General features: G+C 43.9%; 1 protein-coding gene across 4 annotated transcripts in view; it reads right to left on the reverse strand.

The window, feature by feature from the left end:
* The window catches only part of KCNMB2 (potassium calcium-activated channel subfamily M regulatory beta subunit 2), a 318,635-nt gene that overhangs the window by 186,148 nt on the left and 104,916 nt on the right, over positions 1 to 27,571 (reverse strand). The window contains exon 1 of one of the 4 annotated variants that reach the window (XM_081911377.1): positions 4,084 to 4,105. The exons of 2 other annotated variants lie outside the window; for them this stretch is intronic. The gene's annotated coding sequence lies outside the window, so the exon portion shown is untranslated. Of the gene's footprint in view, positions 1 to 4,083; positions 4,106 to 27,571 lie in introns of those variants that run through there. One more of the 4 variants, XM_081911379.1, reaches the window with a different exon arrangement.

Genomic DNA, 27,571 nt, shown 5'->3' on the forward strand with positions numbered 1-27,571 from the left:
AAAAGCTTTATTAGGTAGTGATGGATGGTTATCAGGAACACGAACAACCACTGCAAAGTAATGATGTTTCTGCCTTTCATTTGGCACTTGCTGGAAAACTAGCAATCATGTCATTTATAATCAGTTTTATACGTGTCAACTGCTTAGGTGCCATTTTGGCAAGTAAGCAGAATATAAATTTAGCAACCAATATTGAAAGTTGAAACAATGGCTGGTGTCCAAATAACTGTTTTAGCATGGGCTAAATGTATGCATGCCCAGTGAAATGTTTGACTCCCAACCCGTTGGAACACCAGGAAGCAGCTTTATAATAGGCTGGCTGTTCTGTCCATCTTAGCTCATGGTTGTTTACTTTGACTGTTAGCAACTTTCAGGGTCTCAGGTGGTCTTTCATGTCCCTTACTTTACCTGGTGGTTTACACTGGGCCCAAAGTATTCAGCCCAGATTTCATCAGTTCGGGGAGTTTGGGAGCTGTACAAAAACAGCCTCGAGAAATGGGAATAACTTTGGAGGGCCTGATGATGTTGAATAATTTCTAGGGGTGGGAAAGTGACCATTGTTGGTAGGAGAGCAGAGGGGGTTCCTTTTTGGTTTTGGTCAATGGAGTAGCTATTGTAGTTTACCAAGAAACACCCTTAAAAAGGAGGCTGCATTGTTCAAAATTGAGAAGGAACACTTCTTTGCAGGAAAAGAAGAACAAACCCTCTTCCAGTCCGTAAACAATGACAGGTCTCCTCAAAATTACTAGAATTTGTCTCCCCATACACACAAATACCGGTAAGTTGCCAGAAATGCTTCTTTTGTGAGGGACAAATGGTTCTATGAAAACGTGTGTGTGTGTGTGTGATATTTGGCCCAGGACTGCTTTAGCTGGAGATGCCAGAGATTAAAACTAGGACCTTCCTGTGGTCCAGGAAGCTGCCTTATACTGACTTGGACCATCAATCCACATAGCTCAGCATTGTCCATATTGACTGGCAGGGGCTGTCTGGGTTTTCAGGCAGAGGATGTTCTCAGCCCTACCTAGAGATGATGAGATTGAACCTGGGTCCTTTTGCATGCAAAACAGACACTGTACCACTGAGCTATGACCCTTCCTGTAGTGCTCTTCCGCTGAGCCACAGTCCCTCTCCTGCTATGAGTAGCAAACTCTGCCTTTATGCCATCATCACAGGCTACCTTTGGAATTTCACTCAGTTTCAAAAGTGGTTCCCCAGGCAGCATAGGAAGGGAAGGGGATGCTCTTAAGGAAACGTAAGCCCCAACTCCCTTAGGCAGGTGGAACTCATTGCACCAGAAAACTCTGACCAGTCGTTCTCATATTTGGATTCCTTCAAAAGTAGAAGGATGCTCCACACTACTAAAGTAAAAAGCGGTTCATTTTTTCCTCTCTCCCTCTCTCTCTCTGTTTGTTTGGCTGTTTGTAAGTTTTCGTCTGCCTTCCCTTTGCTAATTAACCAAATGTGCTAATTAAGCCGAGCAGCCTGCTTACTGTACAGGCAAGTCTTTTGCTAAAAGCTATGTTTTGGTCAAGCAGCACAGTGTTAAATGTTTTGTAACACCCCAAAAGAGCAATTGCAGAAAAAAGCAAGTTAAGATGGAGTCAGTCACTTGTGCTCAATCTGTTTCTCTTTTCTTCTCCTTCCTGCACAACGTCATGTGCAAAACTAACTACTTCCAAGAGGGAACAGACTCTGGACATCACTTAGCAACTAAGCTCATTCTAAACAATGGCCAGTGGAAGATGCTCTATTAGGGCGAATGGCACCCCACCAACCTGAGTCTGCAATCAGCCAGCCCCACCTGCCTCCCTTCTTAATTGCAACCAGTCCTCCTCCTTTAAAGCGCATCCAGACACGGGGAATATTAGTTTTCATTTGCACCGCTATCTCAGTGTTGTCTGCACGGGCTTGGTCATGTCCACAGAATTGAAGGTGGCAGGATCACCAAGGATATGCTCTAGGGGGAACTGGCTTCAGGCACCAGAGCCATTGGCAGATCAACTCTGCATTACAAAGAGGTCTCTAAATGAGGCATGAAGGCTGGCAACACCAACCCCACCATGTGAGAATCCCTTGCAGATGACCACAGTGCCTGGAGAGAGACAGGTTGTACATTCGTACCAGTGACCAGAGGATGAACGACTGCTGGGAGGAGTGCAGAGAGAAGAAGCGCCATGCTGCATCTGCATCAGTGCAACCGGATGCCATCATCTGCCCCAGCTGCAACAAAACATATCTCTCCCATATTGGTCAACATGGGTACAACAGGTGCTGTAGCTCTCCAACAGTTTGACCTCACCCCCAAATGCGCTATCCTGTGCATTTCATTCACACCAACAACCAAGTTCACTGGACAAAGTTGCTGCTCCCCTACCCTTTCCGCACATGTGTGCTTCTGTTTCCCCATGAAAATGGCAGCAAATAACTATACGCAGATCTACCGCCCCCAATTTTGTCATTTTACTCCCATGATTTTCTGGATTAAGGTATTAATGGACACCCCCCCGAATCAAATAACACAGAAATGAGTGCTAAGTATGCACTGTATTCTGTTAGTTTTCTGGAAGTGGGTTTTATATCATGTGAAAAGTCAAATACAGTGGTACCTCGGTTTTTCAAATGTCGATGAACATTTTGGTTTATGAACACTGTAAACCCGGAAGCAAGTGCTTTGGTTTTTGAACATGCCTTGGAAGTCGAACATGCCAAGCAGCTTCCATTGAATGCAAGATCCTGAGGTCTAGCTGTCAGCTGTTGAGTTTTTGAACGTTTCAGAACTCGAAGGGTCTTCCACAACGGATTACGTTAGAAAACCGAGGTACCACTGTATAAGGTGGAGATAAGGTGGAGTGAAGGAAACATCAAGGAAATGAAATGAACTGCTGTGAGAATGAGGCCTTGGTCTCATTCCTGCCCTTGTAGAACTCAGCAGGGAGGAGGGTGCAGAATTAGTTGGCTCTACCTCTTATTGGTGGGTGGCGCTGTGGGTTAAACCACAGAGCCTAGGACTTGCTTGATTAGAAGGTCGGCGGTTCGAATCCCAGCGATGGGGTGAGCTCCCATTGCTCGGTCCCTGCTCCTGCCAACCTAGCAGTTTGAAAGCATGTCAAAGTGCAAGTAGATAAATAGGTACCACTCTGGCGGGAAGGTAAACGGTGTTTCCGTGCGGTGCTCTGGTTCGCCAGAAGTGGCTTAGTCATGCTGGCCACATGACCTGGAAGCTGTATGCCAGCTCCCTCGGCCAATAAAGCAAGATGAGCACCACAACCCCAGAATCATCCGTGACTGGACCTAACAGACAGGGGTCCCTTTACCTTTACCTCTTACTGGCTCTGGCTCCACCTACTGTTGGTTTCCCACTTTCCACTATTCTATCCCAGTGGGCACCAGCCAGGATGGTAGTAACCATCTCTTTCATCCACAAGAGCAATAGCACATCAACCTGCATTGTACACTTGTCTCTTCCCAGCAGCTGGCCCTATAGATGGCCTTCAAAGCAATGTCTGTTCCAGACTAATAATTTTGCTGAGTGAATTATTGTGCATAATTTATAAAGAGGTGCAGGAACTAAGGACAGTGGGTGTGCCTGTCCTTCTGGACTGATATAGCCTAGGGAGGGTGAAACCTTAACAACGCATCAGCAGCCACAGTTTTGGCTCACGTTTCAGGACACAGCTGTGGGCATCTCTGTATTCAGAGGATTTGACAGAAGGGCTTTTGCATCATCCCACAAGCTTGTTGAGTGTTGACGCAACCCGGTGACTATGATTCTGTGAAGGGGAGCGGCAGCTGCTAAGAATTCTTAGTACCCTCAACAAACTACAATTCTCAGGATTCTTTGGGGCAGCTGGGGGTCATGGTAGGTAAAACTCAGGACAGTACAGTAGGATATGTACCCAGGAAGTTCTTTTTCTCCTTGAGAAAAACAGAAATGGCCTTGCTCTGCAACCACAAGCTGCTCCAGCTCTAGAAACCATGGGAAAGAGAATCTGTGTCAAGAAAGGGTTTTTGTTAGGTTTTAACAGTTGGACAAAAAAAATATTTCTTTCATCCCTTGACTATGTGCTTAATCACACTTACAGTTTACTACTCAGGGTTTGGCAAGGCTCATTGTCTTCGATAAGTCTGCAGAGAGAAAACAAGAAATTGTAAGTTACTAGTCCTTATAATGATGTCCGTGATGGAGCCCAGAGGATCTGGACCTGGGAGACCTGTCGGGATCTCCACTCGGCCAAGCTGATAAAGCTCATCTTTCTCTGGCCGAGCCTTTGGAATCGCCCTCCCGAAGTATAATTAACGACCTGAGCCTTTGATAAGGCTCAAAGGCACGTTCCCCCATTCAGCAGAGAATCCAGCACAGGAAAGAGACGAGAGGTTTGGGCTATGTTGTAAAGAGTTTTATTTCTTAACTAGGCAGGCAAAAAACATCCTCTCTCTATGAAAGCAGAGAGCAACTGAACAACAAAGGAACAGGAAACCAGGAACGTCACATCCGTCTCCTCTCCCATGAGACTTCCAATAGCCTGGAATGTCTCTGGAATGTAAACAGAGCCTTGTGACTCTAAGCAGCTGCTCAGTGGCAAACAGAAACTAACAAGACCTGGGTTTTAGATCCCAGTTAAGCCATGCTATGAGGATGGGCAAAATAAAGTGCATCAGTTTGTTTTAGAAATAGAGATGTGCTTGAAATCCTGGGGAAATGATAGGCAGATTTTCAATGAGCCATGGTCCTTTGACCACCACAGCTACCCAACCTCCCTTTGTGAAATTCATTCATGCTCTAACAATTTTAAGAAAGATAGACCAATGATCTGCATTGGTATGAAGTAGCTTCCTATATCACCTGTGATTTACCTGCCCTATAGTGCATCACATCCCTTGGTCCTCTAGTTCAGTATTTTTTTTTCAAATTACGTAATGCTTGGCAGCTGCTTTGCAGTAATTTGGGCCTCTAGGTGGTCTTTCCTAGCTGTGCCTAGAGATGCAAAGTCTTGGGACTTTTAAAAATGTATATCACATGTTCTACCACTGAGCCACAGTCCTTTGATGGGATGATGGGAGTTGTAGTCCAAAATCAGCTGGAGACCCAAGTTTGGGGAAACTTTGGTCTACAGTGACTGGCAATGGCTTTCCAGGATTTCAGGGAGTCTCGCCCTCCCACCTGGAGACACCTGGGATTGACCTTGAGACACCCTGCATGTATAGCAGATGTTTTACCACTGAGCTACAGCAGACATTGTCCCATAAAAATAATGGAAGAGGAAAAATATATTCCCTATCTGTTAATTAACTGAGTTCCCATATATCTTACTGCACTTTCAAGTCACAAGAAATTAATTATAAGAATGTTGGAGGAGGATTTGATTCCATCAGGCTGCCCTTCCATCAGTTGTCACCTGCAATAGCCATCTCACCAGGCTATAAGAGAATACTACATGCAAAAATTAAAAAAGTGTGAGATCTGCTTATTTTATAATTTACCAGACAGGATTTCTCATCTGAAAGTGGCTCAGAGTGACAGAGTCTTCTTCCTGCAAGTTACATTTTGGCTGAAGAAGGTCCTCCAGACAAAATTACTCTATGGAGAATTTAGCAAAAGGAGGGTGTTTGATATGTAAATATTGATGCTGGCTGTGCAGATTTACCTTTAAGAAAGTAATTTTCAGCTTCAATTTATATGCAATTAACTCCAGCAAAGCTCCCCTAAAGACATGTGGTTTTGATGGGCAGGGCCTTAGAAGCATACATAATAGGTTGGAAACTCTTCTTACCCTTTTAAAGAATACGTTATAAATACAGCTGAATGACCACAGATGTAGCTGTCAGTTATCGGTCTTGTTTTTTAAAAAATGGATTAGCTGACGAAAATAAATTATTATAAAAAGTTCAGACAGGTACAGTTTGAGACTCTTTAGGGATGGCGGCCGTTTTTGACGACTAAAGCATTACAGAAGTAATCCCTACAACATATATTGCCTGACAGGAAAGGCAAAAAGTATAAATCGCGTACAACAGGCGTTCCTTCCAGATGTTGCTAGACTACAGCTCCCATCATCCCTCACCACTGGCCATGCGAGCTGAGGCTCATGGGAGCTGAAGTCCAGAACATCTGAAGAGCACCAAATAGAACACCCCGAGGTACATTGTAACTTGGGTTAACCATTCACGGGTGTCAAACACAGCCTGCTCGGGGTGGGTCTGTACATCAGGTTTGCATTCTGGGAGTGCTCCAGGGTGGGCCGCAGGGCTAGGGAGGGCTGTGGCCTGGGAAAGCCTCCAGGGGCCCACACAGATAGTTCTAGAGCAGGCATAGGCAAACTCGGCCCTCCAGATGTTTTGGGACTACAACTCCCATCATCCCTATCTAACAGGACCAGTGGTCAGGGATGATGGGAGCTGTAGTCTCAACACATCTGGAGGGCCGAGTTTGCCTATGCCTGTTCTACAGCGCATTCTTCCCAGTCTTACTGGAGAGACAGAGAGCGTACAGCACATTACAAAGTCAACACTAAAGGGTTTTATCCTTTGGTCTTTCAAATTTTGAGACATAAAAAATTTAACAGAGCGCTGTATTAAATCCTGATGTCACTTATAGATGGTTTATGAAGAGGTTGTACTCATATCTAGTCCCCCTCCCCCTGCAGCTGAAAAATATATATGACATTGACACAGAAGAGTAACTAAGAAGGGGGAAAGCTTCAATTGAACATACAGCCCCAGGCATCTCATCTTAAAAAAGGGGCCTAGGATGAAGGCAAAACTGTCCTGCTTTGTTTCGTACCCGTTTAAATCTCTTGTAAAAGTTTCTTGTCACCAAGGATGGATAAATCTGTCCAGTCCAGTTCCTCCTTTCCCCATTTTTTCACCTCACCACATTCTACATCAGTTTGCAATTTTTTAAAAAAGTCCTCACAAAATTTGTTACCGTTTTAGTGTGTATTCTGGCTAACGTACACGTTTTTGCATGCAATGTATTTTTCTATGTTGTTTATACTGACCTATGCAGTCATATGTACATTTTCTGTTAACATGGGTGTTTTTGTACGAATCGTTTTTGTTGCCAAAGTGCATCGCAAAATTTGGAGGCGTGTGAATGTTGAAGGATGAGTGTGTTTCCTTTGCAAGCTGTTTCAGAAATGGGTAATTAAGGAGGGTTCTATTAAAAAGTGAATTGCGCTGAATTTCTGTCCCATCAATAGTTGCCACATACAGAGGTACCTCAGGTTAAGTAATTAATTCATTCTGGAGGTCCGTTCTTAACCTGAAACTGTTCTTAACCTGAAGCACCACTTTAGCTAATGGGGCCTCCCGCTGCTGCCGCGCCGCCAGAGCACGATTTCTGTTCTCATCCTGAAGCAAAGTTCTTAACCCGAGGTAATATTTCTGGGTTAGCGGAGTCTGTAACCTGAAGTGTATGTAACCCAAGGTACCACTGTACAGGGATGCAGGCTGATACACTGACATAAGCATGTCCTTATCAATGGTCCATTCAACAGCCTGTCCCATCTCCACTCCTGTTCCTTCAACTGTCTGACATTTCTTTTTTCCTCCTCCCTCCCAATTCCTTTTCCTTTTGTGTCATTTCTTTTAGAATGCAAATACGAAGGCAGGGCCTGTTTTAGGAGTAACATTTGTAAGATTTTCTGACTGCTTTCTAGGTGTGCGGGCAAGTGCCGAAGAGCAAGAAGAAAATGTTTAAAAATAAATAAACAAGCAAGCAATTCATAGATAAAAGGTAAAGGTAAAGGTACCCCTGCCTGTACGGGCCAGTCTTGACAGACTCTGGGGTTGTGCGCCCATCTCACTCAAGAGGCCAGGGGCCAGCGCTGTCCGGAGACACTTCCGGGTCACATGGCCAGCGTGACATCGCTGCTCTGGCGAGCCAGCGCAGCGCACAGAAACGCCGTTTACCTTCCCGCTGGTAAGCGGTCCCTATTTATCTATTTGCACCCGGATGTGCTTTCGAACTGCTAGGTTGGCAGGCGCTGGGACCGAGCAGCGGGAGCGCACCCCGCCACAGGGATTTGAACCGCCGACCTTTCGATCGGCAAGTCCTAGGCGCTGAGGCTTTAACCCACAGCGCCACCTGCGTCCCTATTTCATAGATACTTGAAATAAAACAAAATAGATAGTATAATTCATAGATACTTGAAATAAAACAAAATAGATAAGCAGTCACCCTGCATCGCCAATATCAGATTGTTCCAGGGGGAATCAGCACCATTTGGAAAAACAATGAATCAAAGTTAAAAGAGTTTAACCCTACATTCGTTACCAGTTTGCAACAAGTCTAACCACTTGGCTATCTAAAATATCTACCGTAGCTCCGATCTTGAAAAACACAGACTGCACAGAGAAGTGAAACTTTTTCAGTATGGCTAAGCATGGGACCTCGTTAATGAAAAAAGTTTCATCTCAAGATATGTAATATTACATTCTGCATCACCATTGCCTGCAGGAATATCCTTGGAAGAAGATAGCCTTATCATCTGGCTCCAGTCCTTTGGGCATATGCAGCTGCGACCAAAATGCCCATCCATCTTGTAATAAATAACACTGAAATGTCAGGTTATGAATCAAAATGCACAGGGCAAGAAGGATTCTAATCTGCAAAGCACAGGAGCGGTGCATAACTGAATGTCCACCTGGGCTTCGTATTAACCTAATGAGGATGGGCAGGCAGAGTCTATAACCTCCCCTCCATCTAAACAAATACTTACTCTTTAGGGAAGCTTTTAATGTTTAACAGACCATTGTATTTCAATATTTTGTTGGAAGCTGCCCAGAGTGGCTGGGGAAACCCAGCCAGATGGGTGGGGTATAAAGAATGAATTATTATTATTATTATTATTATTATTATTATTATTATTATTATTACCCAATGCCTAATCTCACAAAGTTGCAATGACTGCTATGAGGTAGGCGAAAACCAAATGTCTGGACCCAGTTTGCCAAGTGGAAAGAACTCCTGCCCGGCCCCAAAAATATGGCGGCCGACATTTGTCCAAAGCAAGGTCATATCATAGCAAAGCATAAAAAGAGGGTAGGTAGATGGGAGATTCAGTGAAGGCCTATACCGTGGTTTAAATGTCCCTGTGGCCATGCCCCCTGCCGGCACTGAGTGGCCAGTGAGGGCCACCCCTGGACATGGCTAAACAGTGATGAGGAGGGCATTGATCACCTCCTCTGGCCGGATCACTGCGAGGCCAAAGGCCTGGCCACAACACCACCTACCAAGTACAGTGGTACCTCAGGTTAAGAACTTAATTCGTTCTGGAGGTCCGTTCTTAACCTGAAACTATTCTTAACCTGAGGTACCACTTTAGCTAATGGGGCCTCCTGCCACCGGCACACGATTTCTGTTCTCATCCTGAAGCAAAGGCACTATTTCTGGGTTAGTGGAGTCTGTAACCTGAAGCGTCTGTAACCTGAAGCTTCTGTAACCCGAGGTATCACTGTAACTTAAGCAGACATGTCATACAACATATAAACACAAAGTGTGTAACATAAAAACATAAACAAACAAACAGGTTAAGTTAAACAAGATATTGTGAAGGATCTTAACACAGGGCTACCATCTTGGACCACAGCCTTGTTTACTTTGGAATGTGTAGTTCTGCCCTGCGAGGCAGAGACAAATCACCTACCCTCTAATTCTTTCCAAACAATACCGACTGTTTACTGCTAACTGGCTGCTTAAGAGTCCCCAGTGCACCCCTTCACATCAATTCAGAACAAACAACATGGGTACACCTGCCATGTGCCACTTCAAATCCAGCTGTTTCAGTGTGTCTTCCTAATCCCACACTGCCATTTGACTCTGAAATTTAGGAGTATTTGCTCAAGGGTATAAACAAGGCTTCTCAGGAAGCAGAGAGGAAACAAGAGTGGAAGAAAGCAACAGAGAGAGAGAGAGGAAGCAAGAGAGAGAGGGGGGCAGGGAGTTGTTGTTGTTGTTTATTCGTTTAGTCGTGTCCGACTCTTCGTGACCCCATGGACCAGAGCACGCCAGGCACTCCTGTCTTCCACTGTCTCCCGCAGTTTGGTCAGACTCATGTTAGTAGCTGCGAGAACACTGTCCAACCATCTCATCCTCTGTTGTCCCCTTCTCCTTGTGCCCTCCATCTTTCCCAACATCAGGGTCTTTTCCAGGGAGTCTTCTCTTCTCATGAGCCGGCCAAAGTATTGGAGTCTCAGCTTCAGGATCAATCCTTCCAGTGAGCACTCAGGGTTGATTTCCTTCAGAATGGAGAGGTTTGATCTTCTTGCAGTCCATGGGACTCTCAAGAGTCTCCTCCAGCACCATAATTCAAAAGCATCAATTCTTCGGCGATCAGCCTTCTTTATGGTCCATCTCTCACTTCCATACATCCATACAGAGGCAGGGAGTATATTGGTGCAAAGCACAGGAGGGACCCAAATCCATCTGCACTGTAAAGCCCTAGAAAGACCCACATTGGTCCGAGCACTTGACTCCAAAGCTTAGCTAGAGACAGCCTTAGGCAAAAGGTGACTAGCTGGTTACTGCCTTTTGTAACAGCAGCGTTTTATGGGTGGCTGTTTACAGGTGGCTACATGCTGCTAAGGATCACTCAGTCAGAGGCAACTTTAGGGCAGTGCAAGCAGGGGAGCGGTAGTCGAGGAAGGTGCTTTCTTAAAGCCTGATAAGAGCTCGCCAGGCTTTTTGAAAGAAGCACAGGGGGTCTAACAGGGTCCTAGTGTCTTCTTACCTCCTTCCCAAAGATGGAGGGGGGGCAAATGTTGGCCTCGCACAGGGTGGCATATTACCAAGGTCTGCCGCTGCAAACAGTGGTATGCATCTTCATTTCAATTCTGGTTTTTTTCTCTGAAGCAGTTTTACAGAACTTCATCAGTGGTGCTTTTTTTTTTTTGAACCCTGGAAGCTTTATGCCTGCTGACTCAGAGCAGAATGCCTTTCAGATTTGGGCTGAAAGATTCACGGTGGAATGATTGCAGCACCAAGGGATACGTTTTTTGTTGTTGGCGAAAGGTATATGCTGCCTTTCCGCTCATCAGGGACCATCACAGAGGTTAGGAATGGAACATAGTATGCTTTAGATGTTGCTGGACTCCGGTGCCCATCAGCCACAGCCAGCACAGCCAGTGGTCAAGGATGATGGAGGTTGTAGTCCAACCTGGAGGGCAACATGTCAGCTACCTTAAAAGAAATACATTAAGAATTTCAACATAACAAATTATCAAAATATATCATCTTCATTTTTTCCTCCATTTCCCCCTCCCCCCAAAAGACCCTCCCCCCAAACTTCCCTCAGCTCCTTTCTCTGATTTTTCAACACATGTTATTCTCTGCATATTGTAAAATTGTAAAGATCCTTAAATTATCTCTTTGATATGTTAACAATCAATACATTTGTGTAAGTTTATTCAAAACCTGCCAAGGAGTCCAAATCATTTTGTTGTTTTTTTAAATAGTTTGTAAAAAGTTCCCATTCTTCTTTAAAGTCACAGTTGTTCTTGTCTCACAGTTCGTATGTCAATTTCACCAATTCTGCACAGTCTATCAATTTCTCTTGCCACTGTTCTTTTGTCGGGGTTTCCTCATTCTTCCATCCTTGTGCTATTAAGACTCTTGCTGCCGTTGTAGCATACATAAATAATATCTTTATTTTCCTTGGCAGGTCTTTTCCTACAATCCCTAACGAAAGTGCTTCTGGTTGTTTTTACAAATGTTAATTTAAACATTTTCTTCAACTCATTATATATCATTTCCCAAAATATTGTAATTTCTCTACATTCCCACCACATATGGTAAAAAGTCATGTCAGCTACCTTTAACACAGAGAATAAGAAACAAACCACAGAGCCTAAGCATGAAACACAAAACCAAAAGCGAACAGCGTCACTGCAGCTTACCTGGACAGGGCTGAGCTGGGGCCAGGTGTCTGTGAGGTCACATCTGCATGGACCCACCAGCAGAACAGTGCAGTGTTCCTGCTTGAGCATCTGTGCAGTTCTGGAACTTGCAGGTGCCCAGTCCCCCCTCCAGGTAAGCAGCAGCGATGCCACGGGGGAGGGCAGTTTTATGCCTCCACCCTCCCCACACTGCTACTGATGTATGCTGAGTTCAACATCAGCACTTGCACCTGCAAAAGGAGCTACCAACTGGCTAAGCAAAAAACCAGTGGCATAGCATGGGTTGTCAGCACCCGGGGCAAGGCAAGTAATTTGCGCCCCCTAACCTGTGGATTTGCGCCCCCTAACCCTACCCCCCAGATGTTGCGCCCGGTGCGCCACTGCAAACAACAACAAAAACCAGCAGCCTGGCCTGGTCCTTTCCTTTTAATAGTTTTGATATGCAGAAATCAGCAGGATAATTTTTTCAAAGAGTGGAGCTAAATAGTTTCACCTTCTAATTGCTATGGTTCGAACGACTTTTAAATGGGTCAGCCACACAGGCCAGTTTCAAAGCTGGCAACTCCCAAGTTAGGGGCAAAAAATTGCAAATTCTGAAGTTCATGCAGGATGGGTTTAATAGGTGCTCTGCGATCCAACCTACTTAAAATCCAGACTGCTGCCTTCTGAACGACCTGTAATTTAGAGGGCTGTAAACTCCTGAAAGTGGAGACAGTTAAATTGCTTAATTTAAGTTATGTCTGGTACAGATATCTGGAGGAGAGAAGTAGATTGCAGACATGACAGAGAAGTGCTGGGAGTGGAAGCACTAGTCGACTGCGCACTCTGCTCCTGTTAGCTTATCATCATGTCGAAATGGGTTCTCAAATCTTATGAAATGCCAGCCCTTTCTAAACTTATTGCAGTAAAAGGTAAAGGTAAAGGGACCCCTGAGCATTAGGTCCAGTCGTGGCCGACTCTGGGGTTGCGGCGCTCATCTTGTTTTATTGGCTGAGGGAGCCGGCGTACAGCTTCCGGGTCATGTGGCCAGCATGACTAAGCCGCTTCTGGCGAACCAGAGCAGCGCATGGAAACGCCATTTACCTTCCCGCTGGAGCGGTACCTATTTATCTATTTGCACTTTGTGCTTTCGAACTGCTAGGTTGGCAGGAGCAGGGACCGAGCAACGGGAGCTCACTCCGTTGCAGGGATTCGAACCACTGACCTTCTGATTGGCAAGTCCTAGGCTCCATGGTTTAACCCACAGTGCCACCCACGTCCCCCAAAAAACTTACTGCAGAGAAACCCATAAATCCCTCCTGCCGCCTGCAGGGGGATAGCCAGGGCATAGAGAAGAAAGTGAGTCCGCCTCCAGTGTTAACGTACTGTGAGCCAGGGACTCTGTACATTGAGAAGAGTTAGGTACCTACACAGGTAGAGTCAGTAGGGACCAGCTTTTGTTTTTTGTTTTGGAAAAAACAGGTATGTACTATGCTCCCTACCAATTCACCACCTTCCAGGAAGGTGCCTGCCAATTGCAAATAGGTCCTGCCAAAGCACCTCTGCTTGTACAGTATTGTTGATTGTCTCTATTACCTTCTGCCAATGTTTTTTTCCATGCAGGACATTGTACAAACATGTTTTAGGGAAGCATTATCCCTGTCACATCTCCAGCAGCTTTTTTATTTTTTAATTAAAAGTAATCGAATCAAACCTTAGTGTATCAAATACACTCCCTCCACTGGCTGAATTTCAGTTGTTGAAGGCACCCAGCATTTTTTCCTTTTCTTTTTAACACCAAATGATTCCACTAGCTTCAAGCTCAAGATCACTTTTTGAGAATCATGGGCTGATGTCTTACATCTAAGGGGGTCTGGCTTTTAAGTATCTTCTGACCTCCTCAGAGCTTTTGCTTGTTAATACTTGAAGGACACATCTGATTAGATCACCATCATTTTGTTGTTGATTAGTCATTTAGTTGTGTCTGAATCTTTGTGACCCCATGGACCGGAGCACGCCAGGTACTCCTGTCTTCGACTGCCTCCCACAGTTCGGTCAGACTCCTGTTGGTAGCTTCGAGAACACTGTCCAACCATCTCGTCCTTTGTCATCCCCTTCTCCTTGTGCCCTCCATCTTCCCCAACATCAGGGTCTTTTCCAGGGAGTCTTATCTTCTCATGAGGTGACCAAAGTATTGGAGCCTCAGCTTTAGGATCTGTCTTTCCAGTGAGCACTCAGGGCTGATTTCCTTCAGAATGGATAGGTTTGATCTTCTTGCAGTACATGGGACTCTCAAGAGTCTCCTCCAGCATCATAATTCACAAGCTTCCATTCTTTGGCCATCAGCCTTCTTTATGGTCCAGCTCTCACTTCCATACATCACTACCGGGAAAACCATAGCTTTAACAATACAGACCTTTGTCGGCAAGGTGATGTCTCTGCTTTTTAAGATGCTGTCTACCATCATTTTAGAGCATTCTAGAACAGGCCAAATAAGCACTTTGGGAATCGAAGGCAGGTATATTTTTTAAGACCAAAACTTATGCCAGTGATATTTATTGCCTGAACATATTGTATCAAGTGCCCAAGAACCTTCTTGGCAAGCTTAGCTTTAATTGTGTCTCAGCTGGAACTTAATGGAGTCAAAAGTAATCCAAAGCCTGTTAATTGATGCTATCACAGGTGTCTGTGGTATCTATTCACATACACTCCCCAGAGGAGTATAGGTCCTACAGTGTAACTCACTCAGTCACCCTTATTTGGAGACATATCAGAAGAGCATTTTTATTTCTCTGGAAATATTCATTTATGTGTTTAGGACGGAGTTGGACAAATGCTGCCTTGGCAGAGCGGTCTAATTGGCCATGTTTCTACAACAGTTAAATGGAACCTCTCATGTACAGCGTCAGTATCATATAGTACTTTGGGATAGTAATTTCTCGAGGTGGGTGCTACTTAGTTTCTCTTTCCCCTAAACATATTTTACCTCTGCAAATGTCTGAGTTCCTCTGAGCATGCTGATAACTCCCTTATGTTTTTCAGTGGCCCCATTTTCACTACAATCTACCAGCTTCATCTGGTACGCTGGCTGAGACCCTACCTGCCTGCAGACTGTCTCAGCAGAGTGGTGCATGATCTGGTTATCTCCCGCTTGGACTACTGCAATGTACTCTACATGGGGCTACCTTTGAAACTACCACTAATCCAGAATGTGGCAACTAGAGTGGTGACTGGGAGCGACCGCCAGGACCATATAACACCAGTCCTAAAAGACCTACTGTACATTGGCTCCTAGTATGTTTCTGAGCACAATTCAAAGTGTTGGTGCTGACCTTAAACCCCTAAATTGTTGTTGTTAGCCGCCCTGAGCCCGGTTTCGGCTGGGGAGGGCGGGATATAAATAAATTTTATTATTATTATTATTACTAAACAGCCTCAGCCCTGTATACACGAAGGAGCGCTTCCATCCCTGTCATTCAGCCCAGACACTGAGGTCCAACTCCAAGGGCCTTCTGGTGGTTCCCTCATTGTGAGAAGTGAAGCTACAGAGAGCCAGGCAGAGGGCCTTCTTGGTAGTGGCACCTGCCCTATGGAATGCCCCGCCCCCCATCAGATGTCAAGGCACTAACTAAACAAACTTTAGAAGAAACCTGAAGGCAGCCTTGTATCAGGAAGTTTCTAACGTCTGAAGTTTTATTATGTATCTATATGTGTTGGAAGCTGCCCAGAGTGGCTGGGGCAACCCAGCCAGATGGGCCAGGTATAAATAATAGAATTATATTATTATTATTATTATTATTATTATTATTATTATTATTATTACAGTCTTGTTGGCAGTCAGCAGTTGGGTTTGCTTTTAGAGCGAGCTGTGTAGGGACTGGGCAAAAGCCACCAGCAAGTTTCCTTGCACAGACTCAATTGAAATGAACCAAAGCTCTGCAAGAACACAAAGTTGCTTTAGTCGTGCAGTTCAATAAATCTTTATCAGGAGAACGTCCCTATGGAATATGGTCATTGCCAAAAAGAATTCCTAAGTGGAATTCCCAACACACACAAGCTCACAGACACAATAAATATCAATGTAGTTTTAGAATCAAGATATAGAAGGATAGATAAAGAGGCAGGGAATGAACAAATACAGTATAGGGCAGAAACTCTGGCTTACTGTACCTACCATTGCGGTTACAGATGAGAAAAGCAAACAATTCCATGAAAATGCAAGTGACTCAGTCATTTAAGACACTTAAAAAGAAAATACATTTGATGCAGCATTTCATATATAGGACAGAATGCAGTAAGACATTATTAAGTTTAGATCCAGAAGCCATTTATGCAGCAAATGGAATCATCCACACACTTCCAAGGCGCAATAAATGTTAAGGTATATTATGGGAGTATCTATGCTGTGTGCTCACTTCCCTCTATTACAATTTAGAGTTGTATTGCTTGAATTGCGTTTTGCCTTTGGTTATTCAACACCTCCTCTGCTCCTAGATCATGTTTTCTTTTTCCACAGTGTGTCAGAGACAGACCAGGGATAGTGGACTTGCTTCTGGATACAGTGGTTTGCGTGGCAATCCCACCCCATCCCAAAGATGAAGTAAATAACGACACCGGACACCAGAATTTTAGGTTAATGGGCGAAAATGGCCACAACTTTATTGATTACAGGTAAGAGCGGTATTGGCTTTAGGCATTGGCCCTACCAGACTATCCGGTCTAACCGGGAAGGGTTAAGCACCAACCGGGGGAGCCCCCGAGATGCACATCCCTGGGCGCTCCCCAGGGGGTTACCGCTCGGGAGCGCGCTTTAGGCCCTAGCCTCCGTAGGTTTCGGACGAGGCGACGCCCCCCGGAGTCCTTTAACAAACTACCCTTCAAGCTTTGGGGGAGGTGATGGCGTTCCTCCCCCCTGACCTCATTTCCATAACAATACCCCTGCCAATGCCTAACCGCCAAGACCAAGAAGTTGTGACGTTTTGCTACGAGGTAGGCGAAAAAACCAAGTGGCATCCAAAGCAGCCAATTAGCCAAATGGAAAAACTCCTACCAGGCCCCTTGCGGCGACCAGCCGAAGCCCATAGTGAAGTCCAGATGAAAACCTAGAGGGCGGGTGGGTGGGAAACCGCTGCAGCTGTGGGGACGAAAAGGGGCGAGCCAGGGCTGCCCCGACCTTAAGTGAACCAGGGAAGCCCGCCCATCCCGGCAGCCGATTGGCTGCTGCTGTGGGCGGTGAATACTAATGAGCTGGGGGAATCCCTGCTTCTCGCGGGGCTGACGCTGGCCCCGCGAGATTGATGATGGGGGCGTGAGCCCGCAACCCCACCCCCTCTTTAGGTCGGTAGTGGCTATCTCAGCTTAAGAAGTTAATTCGTTCTGGAGGTCTGTTCTTAACCTGAAACTGTTCTTAACCTGAGGTACCACTTTAGCTAACGGGGCCTCCCATTTCTGCCACTGCACCGCTGCTGCGTGATTTCTGCTCTCATCCTGAAGCAAAGTTCTTAACCCGAGGTACTATTTCTGGGTTAGCGGAGTCTGTAACCTGAAGCGCCTGTAACCTGAAGCATCTGTAACCCGAGGTACCACTGTACATAGGTGCAGATTTCTCCTCTGCCAGTCAAATTGTTATACAGCAAGAGAAAGGGCATGCACGTTCTTCCAACTTGAGGGTGAGATTGTGACAAACTTACGAGGCTGGATCTACCATTAGGCAGAGCACAACAGTACTCTGCTCACTTGTGATTCCCAGCAACCGGTATTCAGAAGCATATCATCTCTGAGCTTAGTCATAGAATCATAGAATAGTAGAGTTGGAAGAGACCCTGAGGGTCATTGAGTCCAGGCCCCCTGCAAGGCAGGAATCTCACCAGAGCATCCATGACAGATAGCCATCCAACTTCTGCTTTAAAATCTCCAGTGAGGAGAGTCCACAACCTCCCAAGGGAGACCGTTCCTCTGTCAGACACGTCTTGCTGTCTGAAAGTTATTCCTGATATTTAGTTGGAATCAGAGTTGGCATTCATTGTTTCAGCTAGCCATAGGTGTAGTCTCTCTCCCCCCACCCCCCGGGTAATCACTGGTGGTCAAATATAACAATGAGCAATGGCCAAAGGAGAAAGGCAAAACAGAGAATACAGATATCCAGACACAATGATAGTAAGTAGCATTTGATCTGTTTTGTAATATCAGGGACATCCTTGATTCCTTGTGATGTCAAAAGCACCATTGCCTACAAACAAAACAAAACAGTAATTGAAATAGAAAAGAGCCACATTTTAATGGCAAGAAAAAGATGGATTTCTCAAGGTGACAGCATGTGATGGCTTTGATTCTTTTCTGCATGATCTATTGTTTCCTTTAACACAAATATGAAGACTTTCCATAGGGAGAATGAGTCGTTTAACTGCATGGGATGATTGGCAGAACAGCTGGATAGTTCAAGCATGCCTCTCTATCGTCTTTTCCCTCCTTTTGGTTTACTTCTAAGATGCCAATTTTTGTGATATATAATTTTCGTTGGGATTGGAAATGGGAATGGACGAATGAAACCTTAATTATAGGCAATGGAAGAGAAAAATCTCCCCATTTTTATAAAGGCAAGGAGTGAGATTGGGTGAAGGGGGGGGGGAGAAGGGGAAGAAATAGGAAGAACCACTGTCAGCACAAAAGAAAAAAAGAATCTGAACTAGGGCCTGAGAAATCTGCTCATCAAACTTAGTTACATTTGAGGATCTCAAGGAAATCCCGTGTGTTCCAATGCAGAACTGGAGCTCCTTTGTGAGTTGTTGGAAAGCTCTTAGGGCAGATGAGAAGAATGTAGGTTCTCACATGGCTGGGCCTTTTCCAGGGTGAAGTACCAGGGGTTAAGACAAAAGTTGCAGTTATCCTTCCATGTGAACCAAGTGTGCCTTTTAGAATGTACCTTGGGCTCTTTTTCAGCTGCACACTGCAGAGTCGATATTGAGTGGGCAAACTGTATTTCAGAAATACTTGTCCAGCATTACAGAACTTCACATTGGGACCTTCCTTTGTGGGAAACACCTAGATCAGTGGTAGAGCACATGATTTGCCTGTAGGGAATTCTAGGTTCAATCCCCAGCATCTGGAGGTAGGGCTAGGAAACACGCCTTTTGAAATCATGGAGAACTACTCCTAGTGTAGGCATAAACAATATTGAACTAGATGGACCACTCGCATGACTCAGCATAACATGGCTTTTTAAAAGATCAATGATAAGGTCTCACTAAAGAAGGGTGAGTCTGCCAATTTTGCTTTCTCTCCCTGTTTCTCGTTTTCCAAATCCTAAAGTTCAGTTCTCAACATTTCTGCATTGGTTTGCAATTTTTTAAAATAAGAGAACTCACGAAATTTCACATGCATTTTTGTGCAAATCTCTCCTAAATATAAACATTTTTGTTAGGCAATTTTGCCTAATATATGCCACTTTGCAAAGCTATTTCCTTTTATAGAAACCATTTTCCTACACATTACTTGGATGGAAAATTGCATTGCAAAATTTGGAGAAGTTCAAATTTTGAAGGATGGCTCTTTCATGTATTGTTTCAGAGAGTGCAAGATATTAAATAGTGCTTGTGGGGGCATACTACTGCCAGCAAATAATACCTGGCTTGAAGGATTCGCACTGGCTGCCAACCTGCTACCAGGCGAAGTTCAAGGTGTTGATACTAAAATATAAGTCGCTATACAGCTCAGGACCAGGTTACCTGAGAAACGGCTGTATCCCTTATACACCCAGCAGACTGCTGCAGTCTGCTCTCAGAAGATTTGCAAGCAACTTAAATTTACCTGCTGTACTGGAGAAGAAGGGCTGGGGGTATTTAATTTTATATTTCCCCATGGCTGCAGTGCAGAAAATCACGAGGAAATGTAAATCAAAGTTGAACATATCCCCATCCTTAGACTTTATAAACTTCTTCCTCATTTGTTACAAAGTCAAAACAGCATGACATTTTGACAACTGATTTCTCCCCCTCTATAGGAGAAGGCACTTGCCTTTTCAGACACATTCTTCTCTGTCCTTCAAAGGCCAGGGTTTCCCCCTCCTTAAGAAAAAAAGTTATCTTCCATGAGCTATTCCAAGAATAACTCACAGTAGCACTGTGGACTGTGAAGGATTATATTGTGTTGCTGATTGCCACATAATTAACAACAAGTGCCCGTGCTTTGCACAGAGGTTACAGAAAAACAAAGAGAAAAGTTTTGGAAAATTGCAAGTAAGAGGGACGGTATAGAGGTGTATAAAATCATGCAGGAAAATGGAGAGGGAACCTCCTCAATCTTCCTCTGATAGTACTGGAACTCTGGTATATACTGGAATATCAGTGGGGCCCTGACTGACTCCAGCTACAAAAGTTGAGGCTGCTGAAGAGGCCAGGAACCATCTTGGCTGTGAGTCCTGGAAGACCTGCTCCCTGCCTTGAAGGCCTTTTCCCACCTGGCTTGGGAGAGAGGGGCCCGGACTGACTCCAACTACAAAAGCAAAGGCTGTTGAACAGACTCTTAGACTGGAGGTTTGCTTAGGGGCTTGTTGCTGTTATTGATATTAATTTTGTGTATCTTTATTTTAGACCTTCCACAAATTCAGTGGAAATTATTCAATTTGGCTGTGCACTTTTTGATGTTTTATTTATTTTGCACTTGCAGGGCATCTTGGGGAGAAGAAAAGGCTGCCGTGGGTATCAGGTTAGTCACTGTGAACGTGATGCAACCGGCTCACATTTCATATGCAAACGTTCTTGCCAACCAAAAGATGGCAGCCAAAGATGGTGTTAGGAGAAGACGGAGATATAAGCCAGTCAGTATTCACCTTAGCGTAAGGAACACCATTTATAGTTTGGTTACCATTTTATAAAGTACATGACCAGGGAGTGAACTCAGGGGTCTGAAGGGAAAAACAACTCCTAATAGGCGATAGGAAATGTGTGGGCAGCTGAAACAGCAACTACTGATAACCACAGATCTGGTTAGAGACAGGCCAGGCTACAGAACACAGAATGAGGAACTGGTCTTGGATATGTGAGGGGGAACGGGTGCTTGTGCAAGGAGGGTTTGTGAGCCTGCTGTAAGCAAAAGTATGTAATCTGCTGGATTTTGCTGTAAAGGTGCTCTCACTCTTTGGAGCATTAGCCCAGAGGCGCTCTGCTGTTGCACATTGCAGCTTTATTAAAGCTTTAAAAAAGGTAAAGGACCTCTGGATGGTTACGTCCAGTCAAAGGTGACTATGGGGTTGTGGCACTCATCTCACTTTCGGGCTGAGGGAGCCAGCGTTTGTCCACAGACAGCTTTCCGGGTCATGTGGCCAGCATGACTAAACTGCTTCTGGCGCAATGGAACACAGTGACGGAAACCAAAGTGCACGGAAACGCTGTTTACCTTCCTGGCGCAGCGGTACCTACAGTGGTACCTTGAGTCACAAACGCCTCAGGTTAAAAATGCTTCATCTTACAAACTCTGCTAACCTGGAAGAGTTACCTTGAGTTGAGAACTTTGCCCCAGGATGAGAACAGAAATCGTAAGAGGCCCCTTTAGCAATAGCACGCCTCTAGTTAACAGTTTCAGGTTAAGAAGGGACCCCCGTATTTTTCGCTTTATAAGAGGCACCTTTTCCCTCCTAAAAAGTAAGGGGAAATGTGTGTGCGTCTTATGGGGTGAATGCAGCGTATTGATCCCTCTTGCTGTTCTGGCTTCTGCGATTCAGAATAATTTTTTCTTGTTTTTCTCCTCCGAAAACTCGGTGCGTCTTATGGAGCAAAAAATACAGTAAGTTTGTAGCTAGAAGTACCACTGTATTTATCTACTTGCACTGTTTTGTTTTCGAACTGCTAGGTTGGCAGGAGCAGGGACCAAGCAATGGGATCTCACCCTGTCATGGGGATTCGAACCGCCAACCTTCTGATTGGCAAGCCCAAGAGGCTCAGTGGTTTAGACCACAGCGCCACCAGCGTTCCTGCAGCTTTATTAGCTCTTACTAATAAAGACACGTACCTTGACTGCCTGTGTGAGAGCCTCCTCTGTTCCCTGTCTGTTTGTCCATCCAGGGAGTGGTCCCTATTGTGAGCCACCGCTCTCCCCTGAATTTATCCCACAATGGGCTATGCAGATAAATAACCAGTGCTGTGCAGACAGCCATTGGCTTCAATCTAAGACTGCATCTCTCTCTGTGAGGGGTGGGGTGGGGGTCTGTGGGCTGCAGGAAACTTTCAGAGCTTGTGCCTAGATTCTCCTTAAAACATGTGCTGCTGTGATGACAGCAGGGGCTTTCTGTTTCAATGACTAGAAACTGCTGAAAACCTTTCTGTTCCACCAGGCCTGTGCAGGCAATTGAGAATACACATTTCCACAATGATTAATTGTTTTCTGTTTTTATATGGTTTTAATATATGCATTTATGTATTATTGTTGTAAACTGCTTTGCTTTTTTAACGAAATAGCTGCATATAAAGAAGATATCCCACTTTATCACTACCCAAAGGAGTCTCAAAGCAGCTAACATTCTCCTTTCCCTTCCTTCCCCACAAAAAACACTCTGTGAGGTGAGTGGGGCTGAGAGATTTCAGAGAAGTGTGACTGGCCCAAGGTCACCCAGTAGCTACATGTAGAGGAGCGGAGATGCCAACCCGGTTCACCAGATTACGAGTCTACCGGTCTTAACCACTACACTACACTGGCTCTCATGTGTGTGTGTGTGAGTGTGTGTGTGTGTGTGTGTGTGAGAGAGAGAGAGAGAGAGAGAATAAAGATGAATGGGACACCAAAATTTTTGCACACCCCTTACAAGATTTTTTTTTTGGGGGGGGAGGGGATTTCCAATGTTGGGATCTAATTGGTTCCATGCTTGGTTGTGAGGAGAGCAAAATCTGGAATGATCATGGACAAGCCTTATTCCCATGTGGCAGAAGGAGGACCCATTGCATGGGGGCAAAATATGTCCCTTAGGGCACGTACTATAGGGTTGCCATATTTCAAAAAGTGAAAATCCGGACATAAAAGTTGTTGAGCTTTGAACTATTTTGAAGTAAATTTGCCGAAATCTACACTTCCAACATGGGCTGCCATATGTCTGGATTTTCCCGATTGGACACTGTTGCTAATGGCCGAATCCCAATAATGTATGGGAAATTGTGTACGTATGGCAACCCTAACATACTAAAAATAAGTACTTTGAATTGCACAGGAATCTATTGTATCCACCCCCGTCCTTTGGGGTTCTTGGAAAAGATGATTCCTTTCATGAGCTCACTCCTCCTACCTGCTGCTAAGATGGGCTGCTCCCTCGTTTTCAGCTAACGACATGGCCAATATATAACAATGAAGATGAATTACAATATTAAATGAATCAGTGAGAGTTTACAGACTTTGCAACTAGATCTGGTAGAACATTATCATTATTTGTATGATCGAAGGAAGAAAGATAAATTTGCAGACCAAAAGTGTATGTTCATACAGTAACTATGGGATTGGGCTATGAACTCTGAAGACCACTGCTTTCCCTTTTATGAATGAGGAACTGGTTTTGGATATGGGATTGGGAGGGGGAGCTTGTGCAAGGCTGAAGCGGGGTCTGTGAGCCTGCTGTAAGCAAATAGTGTCTGGGCAGATTTTCTGAAAATTGTTGAAATGTTCTTTGCAGCTGCATTGCAACGCAAAATGTCTAAGGAGGAGCAGACAGGTCTATGGGTGTTTGAACCCTTTTTTAGTTTGGGCATGTTCAAAATTTCAACAAATCCTGTGTTGTCTCCTATCAAATTTTAGGCTGCAAATGCCTTGCGCCAGTGTGTGATCCTTTACGTTTTCTAACGGACCACACACATGAACGGCAAAGCAATGATGAAACATAACAGTTTGTAAAATGAACGCAATCTTCTTTACACAAGCATGATCAGGACTTGAATGCAGTTCATTCCCGAAGGTTGTCTACTTTTTGTTTTGAAACCTAAATGCTTCCCTTGCCATTAAATCCCAATGAGATAATAAGATCAATGGTGAAGCCCTCTTTTTACTAGCCTTACAACTAGCACACAAAATTGTTCATCTGCAGCAATAAGAACACGGGCAATGGAGCAAAGCAACAACAATTTATTGCTATTTGAAAGTCATGAGTGGCCTATAATCCGGATGAGTATATCCAGAACAATTTCTCAAAGAATTCCCAAAACAGATAAGAAGCAACAGACCTATCTGCATGCACGTTAAAGAAACAGGGGACTTGAAGATGGTACCAATAAACTTCTGAAGATATAAATGAATCACATGGCATAACACATGATGGCAAGGGCTGCATGCAGAAGGTCCCAGGTTTCTGTTAAGTATTGTTGGCAGGGACATCCCGAATGCCTTTAGGGAGGTATTTTTATACACAACGGCTGCAGCTCGGACTTTGGTGGCAAAGGGGTGGAAGGAAGAAGCCCCAACAGTAATGGATTGGCATAACAAGCTACAAGAATTTGCTGAAATGGTGCAGTTGACAAATAGCCTGAGAGGCAATTCAAAACAAAAATTTATGGAAAAGTGGGATAGATATAAGATATCTGTTCAAAAATATAGTAAAGCTCCGCTATCTATGTTAGCATTCGATTGACATTGGAGAGAGACTGAGTTGAGAAACAAGACCAAGGGTACATATTGATATAGGAATGTATTAGATAAAATGTAAAGAAATATACAATGATAAGAGTACATTCATTTGTAAAAAAAGGAATATACAACAGGATAGAGAGGAGTCCAAAGTGTTGGTACGTATATGATTTTGGAATCGGTTTTTGTCCTTGTTTCTTCTCTATAGGTATACAAACCTTGTACAGTATATAAACTTTGTATACATGCTGAAAATTATACTATAATAAGCCTTGTGATGTAATATGATAATGTTTACCGATGTAACACAAGAACGTTAATAAATAAATAAAACTAAAAACAAAACAAAACATGTAGAAGGTCCCAGGTTCCATCCCTGGCATCTCAAGACCTTCTGCATGCAAGACATTACATTTCTTCAAGAACTGTATTAACCAAGTCAATATGAACATGGAAACTCCCCCTGCTGAATCAGATTAGTTCGCAGTGGCAGCTGGACAAGACAGAAGAGCTTTCAAGCAGGGTAATAGTACTATTTTTTATAAAAAGGAAGAATCCCCCCCGCTATCTGTTCTCTCCCTGTTTAAAATTTTATAAACCTTTTTCATCTAGACCTCACATTCCAAAGATACAGAGATGTTTGCTTAAACCAGAGCTAAGCAAACATTTTTGAATTTTCCAATATGCACCAGGCACAGAAAAAACATCATCGATCCGGCAGACTAGATGTTTTTGTTATTTACATTCCAGTGTGTGTCCATTCCTCACATATACTTTGCTGAGAATAAATGCAAAGTACACATTTGAGGCTATTCAATACTAGACAGTGTGGCACTGGCAGCCAAAACCATTTATTTACGGCACCCCTCCCCCCTCTTTGTCTTCCTAGCAAAAGCCTCATCTCACTACAAACAACTTATTCATGTAAGTAACACTGGAATGTACAAAATAAAATAAAAAAGTCTTACAGAAAGCAAGGTTAAGTAAGGTGTTAGGTTTTCCCAACTTCAATAAACATTCCGATTCCCTGGCGGCAGCTGCGTTGACTGTTGAAATTCAATGACTGACCTCTTCTCCTTCAGAAGCTGAACTGTTTATGAACATTCTGTATCATCATGTCAGCTCAGCTCACAAGTGAAAACAGGGAATTTGCATGCAACAGGTGGGAAGCTTTAAAACCCCAAAGCAACGTAATATTTCTTAAAAGGACTGCTTTCACTTGTTTTAGATGCAGAGGAGAAGAGACTCCCTAAACCCAACTTTCAGGGGGACACTTACTAGAAAATCTTCTACTAGCGATATATATATATATATATATATATATATATATATATATATATGCTTTCGTAGATTTTCACGGGTACAGGAATGCAGGTTTTGGTGTCCTCGGGTGTCTTCCCGTGTAAAAGTTGGGGTGTCTAGGCGACGTTTCGACGAGGTCTCACTCGTCATCTTCATGCTGCACCCCCCTGCAATCCCTACACAGATCTGGCTGACACAGGCCACAAAACCACAGCTCGCCCCTATACACGAAGCCAAGCCAGAGCACAACTAAGTGCAGTACAGCCATCTTCTCAGAAAAACTCTTCACAAAGTTCAAGAGGTCAAGACACAAAGACTTTAGCAACTAATCCACACCTAATGACCCACCTAAGTGGTACTCAGGATATCACTCAAGAAATCACTCAAGATATCCCTCAAGTAATTAAGGAACAAAAGAAGAAAAGGCACACTAGCCTGGGAACTTCCTCTCTGCCCAGAACATTGGAGGCTATACACCACACCCCCTCAACAGTATTTATAGGAACTCAAACACTGAGATCCTGCTCTGTTCCAGTAACAAGAAGCCGAAAGCACCAGCCTGAAGATGACGAGTGAGACCTCGTCGAAACGTCGCCTAGACACCCCAACTTTTACACGGGAAGACACCCGAGGACACCAAAACCTGCATATATATATATATATATATATATATATATATATATATGCATGTCATTTAGGCCACATTAAAAATTATGGTCCTTGGGAAAAGCAATTTTTAATATTCTGGGCCTAATGTTGCCAGTGTCATTCTGACACTAATTCACCCAATGAATTTTGCACTTTTGTCATAAAAGTGTCACCCACACATCGTTACCAAATGAATTACACCGCGACCCACTTAGAGCGTCCTCTAATGTAATAAAATTCTCCTTAAAGGAAACATTTGATATGATGAGTGAAATCAAATTACTGTGGTTTGTCCCTGGTATAGCAATTCTTCTCCTAATGAAGATTTAATGAAAACAATCATTCTACCGGGCTTCACAGAGATGGGAACTTCTTGCCACCACACAACCTGTTTCAGAATAGTGTTCTTAAAAGCAGATTTACAGGGCAATTCTATATTTTATATGGGACTCCAAAGTAAGACCCATTAAGTTCAATGAGCCTTACTCCCAGACAGATAAGTGGTTATAGGACTGCAACCTTAAAACAATAATATTACCACCCAGCAAAGCAACACATTTTTTGTACACTTCAAGTTTTCCACATATTTTCCCAATACTTATTTCCAGCAGCAGACTATTTTTATCATATCCAAATACATCCTATTCATTAGGCTCTGATCTCATTGTTTAGCAACAAAACACTTGAGACATTTAGCAAACTCAGATGGTTTCAAGCAGGAAGTCACCAGTCCAGGTTGAGATTCCAAATAGCTCAGTGATGTGTATCCATGGGTGCTATGTATTTATTTTCTCATTATACTCCTATTTCCTTCCACACTATGGGTAAATAGAAAATGACAAAGATCCAAACCTGCTGCATCAACTCCTATAGAATAATTGACTCATTTTTGTTATTTTATTTTTAAAAATCACTAGTTTTAAATTATCATCATCATCACACAGCCCAGCTTGCAATGGTGGGAGGAATAAAGCATACAGAATTTAAACTTCTGCTGCTCCTTTTGGTTATTTTTCTTTCCTTTTTTGATTTGCCAAATCTTACCTGTCTATGGAGAGTAAAGGCATATGCTTTGCCTCCCCTAAAAGTCTGATTATAATCTTTGTGGGGTTTGCAGCCTAAATCACAAGTGCATGCTTTGCTAGACAAG

This window comes from Podarcis melisellensis (assembly GCF_964234715.1).
Source record: "Podarcis melisellensis genome assembly, chromosome: 5".
Lineage (NCBI taxonomy): Eukaryota > Metazoa > Chordata > Lepidosauria > Squamata > Lacertidae > Podarcis > Podarcis melisellensis.